Raw genomic sequence first — 12859 nt, 5'->3', positions numbered from 1 at the left:
CCATGGATGTTCCTTTTTGGCCTCACCATATCCTGCATTCTAATGCGGGGAGCGGGACCGGAGACCCTGCATGACAAGCCATATAAGCTCTCAGCTTTCCAACCCACCCGCATGTTCACAATACACACTGTTTATACAGCCAGGTATTGTGGAGGCTCCTCAACCTGTCCCCAGTACTCTGAGCTGGGGAGCCTGGTGGGGGGACTGGGGTTCCTCGCTCCTCCCAGGGAAGCTCCACAGTCGAGATATCCCTCCTGATTCTCAACTACCACATCGAGGTTTGGGACCTATTCTGCATCTCCACCCCTCCTACCAGTCTCAGCTTGGCTTCTTTAAATTTTCAGTCATTGGACTTCTGTTTGGCTAGACTTCAGATGGTTCTCCAGGTTGATTGTTCTATAATTTAGTTGTAATTTCAATGTGTTCATGGAAGGACACAGACATAGTATTTATCTACTCCTCCATCTTGGATCCTGGAAACCCTACTTTTTGTATGTTATGGTGAACATAGAAAATGATAGTGTTTTCACAGCACTAAGCTACACAATATTTTGTGTTTATTTGGAGCTTAGTAGAACAAAATATTCTATTTTCTTTACAGAATGTAATAAAAACAAAAATCAGCAAATCCCAAAATATTAGGGAAGATTTTAAATATTAATTTTGTGTAAAATTTCCAAATACAGTTTTCCAAATTCCTTAATGAGACGCTTGATCTTGCTTTGTAGACATAGCTATTAAATGTCAAGTGGTATTCTTGAAATGCCTATATGCAATTCTTAATCAAGACATTTTAATGATGACTTCTTCAAATTCTTGATAGTCACCATTGACAAGAAGCTTTGTTTACATAAGTAGCTGATGAAACAATTTTAAACTATTTTTAATACCATTCAAGAATTGAAAATGATATTTTGAGCTTAATAGCTCTTGCTGTTTTGTCATTGACAAATGTAATGTTGATATTTTTATGATCATGCCAAAGGATCTCAAATGCAATTGAATTTTTTCCTATAAAGTATTTCCAAATAATGATGACATTCTGATTTATGGAGTCTCTGTGTGTGTGAGTGTGTGTGTGTGTGTGTGTGTGTGTGTGTGTGTTGTTAGAGAAGTCACCCTGCAACTAGTTTGAACATCTTTAAGCAAGTAGATGTAAGTAAACATAAGACTGACATTTGGGGGCAACTACCTGGAACTATACTTATGAAGAGCTAGCCTTTCCCATACTCAATGGCTGCACCTTACCATGAAATTATCCAGCAGCTAGAGAGTCCCTTGTTCATCATCATGGTCGATGGCTCACTAAGCAGAAGGCTTCTTAGTAGCTGTCAGGTGACTGGACATATTCTTGGCTTCACTCAACACATCACAGCAGAGCAGCAAGTGCCAGATGCCTCCCATAGTCTATGTCAGGAGGAAGTGAGGGGTAAACCATCAGACCCAACTCTGTTTGGGTTAATTTCTAGGGAGCACTGGCTGAGGAGGTTACTGGCCAAGAGGGCTTTGGCTGCCCGGCCCTTTGTGGCTACCCAGAAGGCTGAGGTGATAGATATCTCTTGACACGTGTACCCCATTGGTGGCATGTAGTTGTGCTCATTGGCAGGGGGTGGTGGGGGCAGAAAACTGAAGTCTATACATCTCCCAACAACCCCCCTCCCCACTGGTTGAATTCTAGATGTGACCTAGCTCCCTCCAAGCAGATGTGTGTGCTTGAGATTAAGAAGACCAGATGAGTTGGAGATCTTATTTCTGTTATTTCTGTTAAAACAGTCACGGAGCATTTGATTTTTCTGGAGTAACAATAACAGATCCCAGGGTAGGGTGCGGCAGCATATGGGGCATCCGTTTTGCTGGTGGCATTTGTGGCTAAAGTACTGTGGCTCTGGAACCATCAATTAGGCAACATCTTCATGATTTCTCAGTTTCTACGATTATAAGAGATAGCTGCTCTTTTGGGCAGCCAGTTCTGTGCTGGTGTTCTGAGGCTTATGTGAATGGTCAGAAGTTAACATCCAAGCACACTGTGTTTAAACTAGATATAAGGATATAAGGAGGTATGTGTGTGCGAGGGGTGGGGGGACTGCAATCTTTCAAAAGGAATTTTATGTGGCCGGCCTGGTGGCTCAGGTGGTTAGCGCTCCATGCTCCTAACTCCAAAGGCTGCCGGTTCGATTCCCACATGGGCCAGTGGGCTCTCAACCACAAGGTTGCTAGTTCAATTCCTCGAGTTCCGCAAAGGATGGTGGGCAGCGCCCCCTGGAACTAAGATTGAACACGGCACCTTGAGCTGAGCTGCTGCTGAGCTCCCGGATGGCTCAGTTGGTGGGAACACGTCCTCTCAACCACAAGGTTGCAGGTTCGACTCCTGCAAGGGATGGTGGGCTGCGCCCCCTGCAACTAGCAAAGGCAACTGGACCTGGAGCTGAGCTGTGCCCTCCACAACTAAGACTGAAAGGACAACAACTTGAAGCTGAACAACACCCTCCACAACTAAGATTGAAAGGACAACAACTTGACTTGGAAAAGGGTCCTGGAAGTACACAATGTTCCCCAGTAAAAGTCCTGTTCCCCTTCCCGCCCCCCCGCCAAAAAAAAGAATACTATTAAAAAAAAAAGGAATTTTTGGTGGAAATAGCAAGAAATGAATGCAAATGTCCCCTAGGTGGTGCTGTATCATTGTGAAAATGCAAGTGGGAGCCTTGGTATTTTTAGAGGTGACTTCCTTCTGGTTTGAATTTCAAATTGAGAGCAGGACAGCTCCCTGGAATGTCTGGGAAAAAGTGACCAGGAAGAAAGAGTCCTTTGAGTAGGACTGAGTATGCAATACTCTTGCCGTGAGGCCCCAGCCTGTCTTGGGTTTGCTGTAGTTGGAAACAGGAAGTGGGGTCAGGCCAACTTTTATTCATTCCCTGCTGGAGCTGGGACTGATTTTGACAGATTGAATACCATTTATAACACTGCTGTGGGGGACAGTTTAGCCTGAGATGTTAGTACTAACCCCTCTGGGGACTAAGTATGGGATTCGAGGGATGTAAGGACCCTGGAATATTCAAATATGTATGCTAATGAATTTTAACTAGAAGAGCCCTTTATTATTTGTGTGTCATTGTACATTTCTCAGCTACACTCATCCTTTCCAACCTCAATTTCTGGGCAACCTATTTTTCTTTCGACATCAGAAGCGATAGCATCTGGGAAGTGAATCTGATGAATTCTATCTGGCAACCAACATCCTTCAGACTGCCAGATCCTGGGGGAGGAAACTGAGATGCTCAGGAGTTGGTTCCGGGCCAGATATACCTGTCCTTGAGGTCCTAGTGTTGGGGGAAGGAGACTGGCCAAATGAGGAACTTTTGAAACTCCACGTCCTGAGTTCATTTCCATTTTGGCAAAATGTGACTTTGGTTTCCAAGGGAGAGAGTTCACATGTATTAAAATGTCTCGGTTGCTGAAGTTGCTTTGTGTCCTCCACTGAAGCCTTCTGCCATCAATCCCCATCTCCCAACACATTTTCAACTGTAGTGTCTTTGGAAGGTAACCATAGCAACTAAGCTTATTCAGAAATGACTGAATCTGGGCAATAAAGGGAGAGGTAACCCCATGGTATTTTTCCCTGGAAACTCACAAGACATTGTTGATTCTAATAATTATAATATAGTCTGTGTACTGTTATCTGTGTACTAGGCACTGTCTTGCTTTAAGGTATTTGGTATTCACAGCCACCCTATGAGGTAGATGAGGTCGTCATCATCAGCCTTTTCAACAGCTGAGAGAACGGTAACACAGAGATTGGGATGACTGATCTAAGGCTGTACAGCTAGTTAGATCTGCTGAAATCAAAGGGCCTCCTATGTGCCCTATAGGCACTGCCTTCTAAGAAAAGCTGCAAAGAAGCCTTTCAATCTCCATTTTGTAGGTAGTAAAAGTGAGTCGCAGAAACATGGAAATTGTTCAAGGCAACAGAAGAGTTGCAGAACCTCTGCCTCCATCCCACTAACATCTTTCTGATACATGTATCATTAGCTCTCCCAAGATGATCTCGTAATGCTCACAGCATGTCTTTATGGTTATTGTGTTTATATACAGATGAGGAAACTCAGACACTCGGAGTTTCAATGACATTTTTCAAGGTCACAACTAGTATATTGAAGAACAAGAAACCAAATCCATCTCTAATTCCATGCTACCTTCCTAGATTTGATGCTTTAAAAATATTTCCTCCATCCATCTATCCATCCATCCAACTATTCACCCATTTCATAAAAGTTTATGAATATATTAGGTACCGTATATTATGTGTGGTTGACAAGGTTTTCCGGATTAACTTTAATTCATCAGAGATAAATTTTACTATATATACAGAAGGTGCCAAAAAAAGTATACACATTTTAAGGAAGGAAAACTGCATTAAAATTGTAATACTCAATATATACTGATAACAAAAGATGAATACAAGTCATCTGCATACATTTTTTGGAACCCCCTATATATATAATAATATATATATAGACTATCTTTGACTTGAATATTGTAGAAATACTGTTTACGAGTATAAACTTTTATAGCTGAGAATTGTATATTGAAATTAATCTTAAAAATCAACACTATGTGCTATAGATGTGAAATCATAAATTTATCTCCATAAATTGCCTAAAATGATGACAGAGAAGAATGTTATTTTATGCTTAAAATTTTTAGTTAAGTCAAAGCCTGAGATAGTCTCAAGAGAAACATGATCTGTAATCCTAGCTAGAGCCACCTGCCATACAGGAAGTCCAGTGTATGGAGAGGAAGTGTGAGGGGGATGGGCCCCATCCCTGGGGGCCTGTCTGGTGGCTTGGACTCATTGTTCACTCAACAAAGCAGATCCACGATTCATGGGGTGACACTCAGAAACTTCAACTCAGAAGTCTTTTGAGAGTGGGTTGTGAGTCTTGAACATTAAGGAGCCTGAAGATAGGATCCTGACTCTTGCTTGGAAAAGCGCAAAGGCAGGATGCTGCCTGGAGCTGCTTCGGATGGCGGAGCAAAAGCAGAGGGCAGAGTGAGAAGGCTTTAGGCTTCCAGGTTTTGCTGGGGGTGGGGAAGGCATGAATGCATCCTGTTTCTCATGGACTAAGCGGATACCAAGGAAGGTGGCAGGCTTGAGCCATCCTGAAAGACACACCTTAGCCAACTTCCTACCAGGGCACAGCAAACATGTCAAAAGGCTGTGTGGGGTTTTCTCAGTCAGCCTGTGGCATTGCAGGGGGTCACGGCAGGGTCATTGGTAGTGTCAGAGAGCTGCAGCCAGGGAAAAGGGGGAGTGGGTCTTAAGGACCCCCCTCCCCAAATCCCCCATGTGAGGAGGAGCCAGTGTTTGCACATGTAACACACAAAAGGCATCTTCACATAATACAGGGTCATTGGTTAATAGACTTTGCCCCTTTACCCTTGTCCTTCCTCTCCATCCTGACCCTGCAGGACCAAGGGCTGCACAGGGAGTGGGGCAGGAGGACTGACTGAAAGAACAAGGTAGACAAACAGCAAACGAAGAGACTACTGTTCGTTACTGAGCATGGGCTAACCTTAAACTGGGTGAGAGATTAATGTTTTGAGAATAGATCAGTAAATGGACTTGCTAATACCTGAAAATGAGGCAATTCTAATATCCAGGTGTGACCAAAAGTGCTCCAGTATATGCCTGATAGATCTTTCTGGGTGAGGAATGGTGGGCAGGGGAAGAAGAAAATCGAACTGCTTCCAGCCTAACTCCTCATCCAGCCACGCATATAATAGGCTGGTTTCACCTCGGAAAACACTTTCCAAGCGCAGGATACGTTTTCTGAGGAACCCCTGGATTTCCTTTCCTTGCTCCTTCACCCCCAACAGCTAGGCTAACTCTAGAATCCATATTCAATATGTTTTTTTCCTTTCACTTCTGGTTAAAAAAGCATCCCCCTCCCTGTCCTGCTTGGTTTCTCATTTTCACTTTAGGTTTATCACCAAGGAGAAAGGACGCTTTTTCCATAAACTGCAGGCAAGAGCTGCAAACTCCATCTGGGTGGATTTGTTGGGCCTTCTGGATGAGATTAGAATCTGAAGGGAGTAAACATTACAAATAGAAAAAATATCCCTTGCAATAAAGTATCCTCTAATACTGCTTATAATAGCACATGGCATTACATGGTGAGGGGTGCAAACAATATGTATTCATCCGCAATTATTTATGCTCACCAGGGAAAGGAGCTTGTGCATTGTTTATTGTTTTATTCATGATTAACTAGCAGTATAATGATAAGGTTGTAATGATAATGACATGAAAAATGGAAATGTTTGAGGTGCAAATTGCAGGCAAAATGCTAACCCTAGATTGAAAATTTTACAGGCAGGGAGCCTATTCTGTAGTGTGTGTGTGTGTGTGTGTGTGTGTGTGTGTGTGTGTGTGTGTGTGTGTGTGTGTGTGTGTGTATCTTAGGGGAAAGGGGAGGCGGGAGGAGAGAAGTTAACCCTGAATAAGGATGGGGTAGGAGGGGCCCAGGTGCTCTCCTTATGTTTTCCACAGGCTGCTTTGCGTTCAAGGTCATGAGTGCTTAGGGCTCTCACAGGCCTTCTGCTTCCTTGTATCCCTCACATAGGATGAAAATTAATCATTACCAGAACTACAACGATCTTTCCTGCTTGTGAAAATCCACATGAAATTGCTTCTGAGAGGCAGTATTTCTCTCTCAAAAGTTCCAGAAAATTCTAGCTTCCCAAGGGCTGACCTTGAGTTATCAACACCCCCACTTCCCATCTTCTCAACGATGGAATGGGGTTTGATTCTGTGGCTTATGACTTTCCCAAGGTTTCTGGGCTGGTCCAGCCATTAGAAAATGTGTCCTCTCCACTTGAGGAAGCAAATTCTTTTGAATATCCTCAATTATGGCAAAACTTCATCTTTTGTCTTTGGTTTTCACAAACGGTTAATAGTACTTTACAGCTAACGCTGGTGAAGTTGATAAAACTGAGTTAAACCCTTTATGGTTAAAATGTAGGCATAAAGAGATAATTTTCTCCAAAGATGTAAAAACTGGCTTTTAAGGCAGTTCCCAAAGAAAAATGCACCAAATATTTTGAACAATGATAGCATCATGGGAACTAATATATGGTGAGTCTCCCAGGGAAACTATTTTAAGCCCAAACCCAAATATATAACACAAAATATAATGATAGCTACTGTCATTTAAGCATTTTTTCTCACTGGTTAATTGGACACGACAATTTTGAGGTATATATTATTATGCCCATTTTATAGATTAAAAAAAACCCAGATTTACACTTACTAGCCACATGATTTTGAGCAAGTTATTTAATCTTTCAGATTTGATTCCAGAGCCATATATAATATATTGCATAACTTTCTACTAATCCAACAGAAGGCTAGTGATTTTCAAACAAATGTCAATTTTATAGTAGGATATAAAGGTGACAATACATTATACATGGGTAATTTATTTTTGCACTTCTGAATGAATTTCATCATGGGTAAAACAGGCCCCTTTCTCTTTTTTTCTTTGCTGTATTTTGAACTGTAGGGAGGAAAGGGAAGGAGAAGAGAGGCCATTGCGCATCAGGAGACCCAGGTTCCAGCCTCTACCTCTAATTTACCTTCTCTGGGTCGTGGTTTCCTCATCTGTATAACCAGGTAGTCAGATAGACCTTCTCTAAGATGTGAGGCTCTCCCTTCTTTCCAGGTGATTAGCATAAGCCCAGATGCTCAATTCCAGCTTCTGGTCAAAGGTCCTCCTTATAACCCCAAACCACGTTTTAAGCTCATAAGAAGAGCAGGTTTTCATCCCAGGACTAAAATTACACAGTGCTCCGTAAATCAAATTCAACATTAAATTGCACTGCAAACATAAAGTTTTACACAGTTAAAATGTTGGCGTATGGGATTTAATGAGCTCCATATGCCTGACCTCTGGAAAGAAATGATTTTGGGGAACTGTAGCTGTGCGAGAGTCTAAGGGCATCAGCATCTGGTGTGAGTTACTCAGAGTGAAGGGAAGCGACCACATTTTTGTATTATTGCCAAGCTTGGGAAGGTAGAAATACTGTGTAATCTGTGTGCTCACCTTCTGAGATAATGCTGACAATTTTCCAAACTTTTCCTCCCTCTTCAGGAAGTTGTGGAGTAGAGTGGATCCCGACTTCCTTCCTGCTGCTCACCTGGGCTTCTCATGCCCGTGACTCCATTGGGTCTTAAGACAGCCTGCTTTCAAGAGAGTAGACCTGTTGGACGTGTCAATGACTTTGACCCCTTGTACTCGTGTTAGTTGATGCTGACTCTTACGGGAGTCAGCCTAAAACGCAGATCCTCTCCCTTATATAAAATATTCAGGTCTCCTCATTGCTTACGCACTTACTGCATGCTGATGAGTTGAACCCTGAGATTCCTTGGCCTGAGTCCCCATCTTTGGCATGCTGTGCTCTAGCCATTTGGAGGCTATCACCAACATTCCAATCTCTTCTTTCTGAGCCTTTCTACATGTTTTCTATTGTGTAGAATCTCCACCACCTCTTCTCCACCTGGAAATTTCTTAATCAATGCAGCTTGAACAATACATTCCCTGGGATGTCTCTGCTCACTCATTGCTGCCTCTTTCATGGTTATCCTTTGCCATTTCTGTGTTCCATAGCCCTTAGATGCAGTTAGGGCTAGAAAAGAGGAGTGTCTAATCTCTCCGCGGTAAATTAGAGAGCTTTTCATAAGTGGAAACATGTCTGATTCTTCCTTTTATTTCCTGGAGCAGAGTATATAGTTTGTTGTAAATGTTTGTTGAGTGAACAAATGAAGGAATGAATGAATAAACAGAAAGTTATTGAACCAAACAAGCAAGGTCTCAGTCTTTTGACGCTTCTCCACCATATTTCTCTGATTATCTTGTATATGGTAATTTATGTTTATTGGAGTTCATGGCATGCTGACATCTGTTTTCAAGGCTACTGTTCAAGGGTAGGAAAACATCTAACATTCCTCTGACCTCAGGAAGTTGCTATGAAACAGCACAGAAAGGAACAAACCAGGAAACTCACCTGTCTTCACAAAACTCGGTGCTCCCAGAGCTCATTAAGCATATGGAGGAACACTTGTCTTAGAGATGTGTTTTGAATTCAGTCATTTTCTGTGTAAATAGGTCTCCCAAACTGGAAACTGAGCAGAGTCAATAATTTAGGTCTTTCTTTGTAAAATCGGATTAAATTTTGATCTTCTTATTCTTACCTTTATTTCAATTTATTTCCTAAATGCTGAGACACCAAAACGACGAATCAGTACCTCTCGTCTTGATACCAAAATCTCAAAATAAAGAATATTTGTATTTTGGAGATTCTTAGTATTGGTTATCTGAAATAAAAATTCAGAAGAATTGATAGGACATAGTAGCTTTCCATATATTTATTGTCTTACGTGATCCTTGCCACAGTCTTGTGAAATGGACAGGGCAAAAATGAAAATCCTTGGTTTATAGATGAGAAAATTGAAGCTCATAGAGCATAAGTGACTTATCCAAAGTCACCTAGCCAAGAAATGGTCATGCTAACACCTAAACCAATTATGATTACAAACCACACCTCTCATTACAAGTATTTGTAAATAAAAAGTCACTCACATTGTAGCCCAGTAGTTTGAGCTACCTTTGCAAGTTGCTAGCCTCCCAAGGCATACAATCCATGTTGGGAAAACTGGTTACTCAGGGACATTCTCTGGTTCATTGTCATGCTGTAATGAGAACAAGAGAAGCTTCTATGAGAGAAGATGGGATTGAGAAGGAAAACTCTGAACAGTGACTCTTTGTTTGACTAAAGGCTTGATGCAAATGCAACTGAAGTTATGTGGTGGAAAAAACAGATTGTGGGATTGAGGGGTTTTGTTTTGTTTTGAAATTAGGGCTGTCCTCTTTCTCCATTCTCAGAGAGATTCAGACAATGAGAAAGAAAATAGTGATTTGATTTATTTGACTAACTGGCTCCTCTTCAGAAAGGGTGCAGGTGGTAAACGTGTTAAGAACTCAGTTAAAAACAATGGACAATTTAAAATTCAGTACATCGGTGTTCCCTGTTTAGCCTGCTCATATTAGTATAATGGAATTTGAAGGTTTAAAACATAGCTTGTTTCAAAATGTTGCGTGAGTTCCCAAAAACCTTAACATATTGCTGGAATAACGCATATGAGATGGTTAAAAATGGAAGTAGGAAAAAAAAAATCCCCAACACCCTTAGAGGAATTTGCAATTCATAAAGTTACTGACAATTTTGCATTATAGTTGCCATAGTAACCATGCTAGGCTTCTGCTCAAATTTTCTCAAAAGGGGAAGGAATAGTATATAATAAGCTCTTCAAGTGTAATTTTTTTTTTATTGTAGTCGAATTAGTGTGTAATTCTTACGTGAGTATTTCAGTAATCCATGAACGTGCACTCTAGTTATGGTTCTGATTTTATCTCTGTATGTTTAAGCAATGTATGAAAAGTTGCTGGCTACTTGCAATGCGTGGTAATTAATTATAAAAATAACAACACAAAGCATTATCCATAGTAATTAATTATAATAGTGAAAACAAAAAAGCATTTCAAACCTGACTGTAGTAAATTTCCCAGACCAAAGTGTTGGCTTGCTTATTGATTCAGAATGCTTTCAGCCAAGCTTTTAGGCTACGTTCACAAGTCACCCCTTGCCCCTTCTGTCCTTTTCATCAGAAGAGTCTTACGTAGTGAATAAATGAGGACCAATTAGACCAAAATAATACTTTAATTTGGCCATTTCGATAGGGAGCTATTTTTAAATGGTAATTGACTCTGTGTGTGTGTGTGTGTGTGTGTGTGTGTGTGTGTATGTGTGTACACTTTGTTCAGATTCTATGGAGCTGCTCTAACAGCTGAGTTGGAACAGTGCATATCTGGACATGCAGCTGAGGTTGTTTACGGTTTGATTTCACATGGGTTAGTCTTGAATAGAGTAGAGATGGGCTTTGGAGTCAGATAGATCTGAACTGCAATTCAGCTCCTCCTTTTACTGGCAGAGGGCTTAGCTTAGGCAAGTCACTTAACAACTGGAGCCTCAGTGTCTTCATTGGAATGAATGGGATGATCGTGCCTTTCTTGCAATGTTTGTAAGAATTACAGATAATTGGACGTGAAACATTTTGCCCAAAACTTGGCACCGTGTATTAGTTGCCTATTGTTGCTGTAATAATTCACCACAAACGTAGTGGCTTCAAACAACTCATATTTATTCTCTTACAGCACTGGAAGTCAGACATCCAAAATTGGGTAAAATCAAGGTGTCAGCAGGCCTGCCTTCCTTTGTGGGGTCTCCAGAAGAGACACTGTTTTTCTTATTGATTTTATTGTATATCTTTGCCTTTTTGAGCTTCTAGTGGCTGCCTGAATTCCTTGGCTCCTGGTCCTCCCCGCTCCCATCTTCAAAGCTGGCAATGACTGGTTGAGTCTTTTTCACATCCCATCACTCTGATGCTGACATTTCTGCTTCCTTCTTCTGCTTTTAAGAAACTTGGTGATTACATTGTGCCCACTCAGAAAATCCAGGATGATCTTCCTATTTTTTTTAGGTCAGTTGATGAGCAATCTGAATTTCATCTGCAACCTTATTTCTCCCTTGCCATGTTAATCAAACATATTTATGGTTTTATTAGGACATCTTTGGAGGTGGCAGCATGGTTCATTATTCTACCTGCTATAGACAGTAAGCAAACATAAATGGTAACTACATAATATTCTATTATTAGTATGATGATTTGTAGTGTCAGGAATAGTAGTACTTACCCCATCTAAAAGAGACCCCAAGTGGGAGTTGATAGGACAGAGAGAAGAGTCAAAATCTAGAGCATCCGAATCAAATGGGGGCCTGCCTGAAATTCTTTGTTGCCTTTCTGTTTTCTGAAAATCACGCTTCCACGGACGCGGGTGGGTCCTTATAGTTGGATCCCATACCTGGAGAACTGCCCCTCGGCCTGGGTTTCGTTTCCCAAAGGTCTTGCTTTTATGTGTTTTTAATTATGCGACGCTTTATTTCATTAGCATTGATTTTTCAAATCTGTCTTCTCAAAAGGCACTGATTCCTGAAACCTGGGAACTGCCTCTCAGAAAGCAAGGCTGGATGAATTCACAAGGGGGAGTCCTTGGTAATGTTCTTCCAGGAGGCAGTATTTCTACACTCTAAAGCAATGCCAGTACCTGTCAGCCCTCTACGAAAGCAAGGTTGCAAAGGGCTTGCCCACTCTGGACCTGCACTGCAAACAGAATGAAAGAATAATCTTATGCACAGGAGTGTTGATTAGTAAAAAGAAAAAGATGCTAACCAATCTTCCACCTGGAACACTATGGCCAAGCAGATCATGGGAGCTGTGTGTCTGGAGGTCTCATGTACTTGGAATGGTTTAGGTGTGGTTCTGGGCAATGTCAGGCAGCTGGCTGAGCAGCCACCCAATGCCTTTCTTTCCTTGTGAGTCAGTGAATATCCTTTCTCTCTCTCTCTCTCTCTCTCTCTCTCTCTCTCTCTCTCTCTCTGCCTCCTGGGGGGGAGGGGCTTGCATTATTGCTCCCATAGTTCTCCCCAGAGCAATCAAGCAACTGAAAACATCTGTTTTCACTGTCTGAAATGGATTTATCCTCTATGAGTTAGAGGTGCTCTGGCTCCACTCAGTATATTGTAGCTTGGGGGAGCAATTTCTTAATGTCACCACCACTTTTTCTAATGATTCTATAAGAAGGCCTTATTTCGACTTCTGCTTTCCTTTCACATCTATAAGTGTTTATTCAAATTACTTTTTTGCTTCCCTGACTCTTTTTTGGTCTGTGTTCTTATCATTTGGATT

The sequence above is a fragment of the Rhinolophus ferrumequinum genome, chromosome 8, assembly GCF_004115265.2.
Source record: "Rhinolophus ferrumequinum isolate MPI-CBG mRhiFer1 chromosome 8, mRhiFer1_v1.p, whole genome shotgun sequence".
NCBI classification, from domain to species: Eukaryota; Metazoa; Chordata; class Mammalia; order Chiroptera; family Rhinolophidae; genus Rhinolophus; species Rhinolophus ferrumequinum.
Note: the sequence above shows the minus strand (reverse complement) of the source record.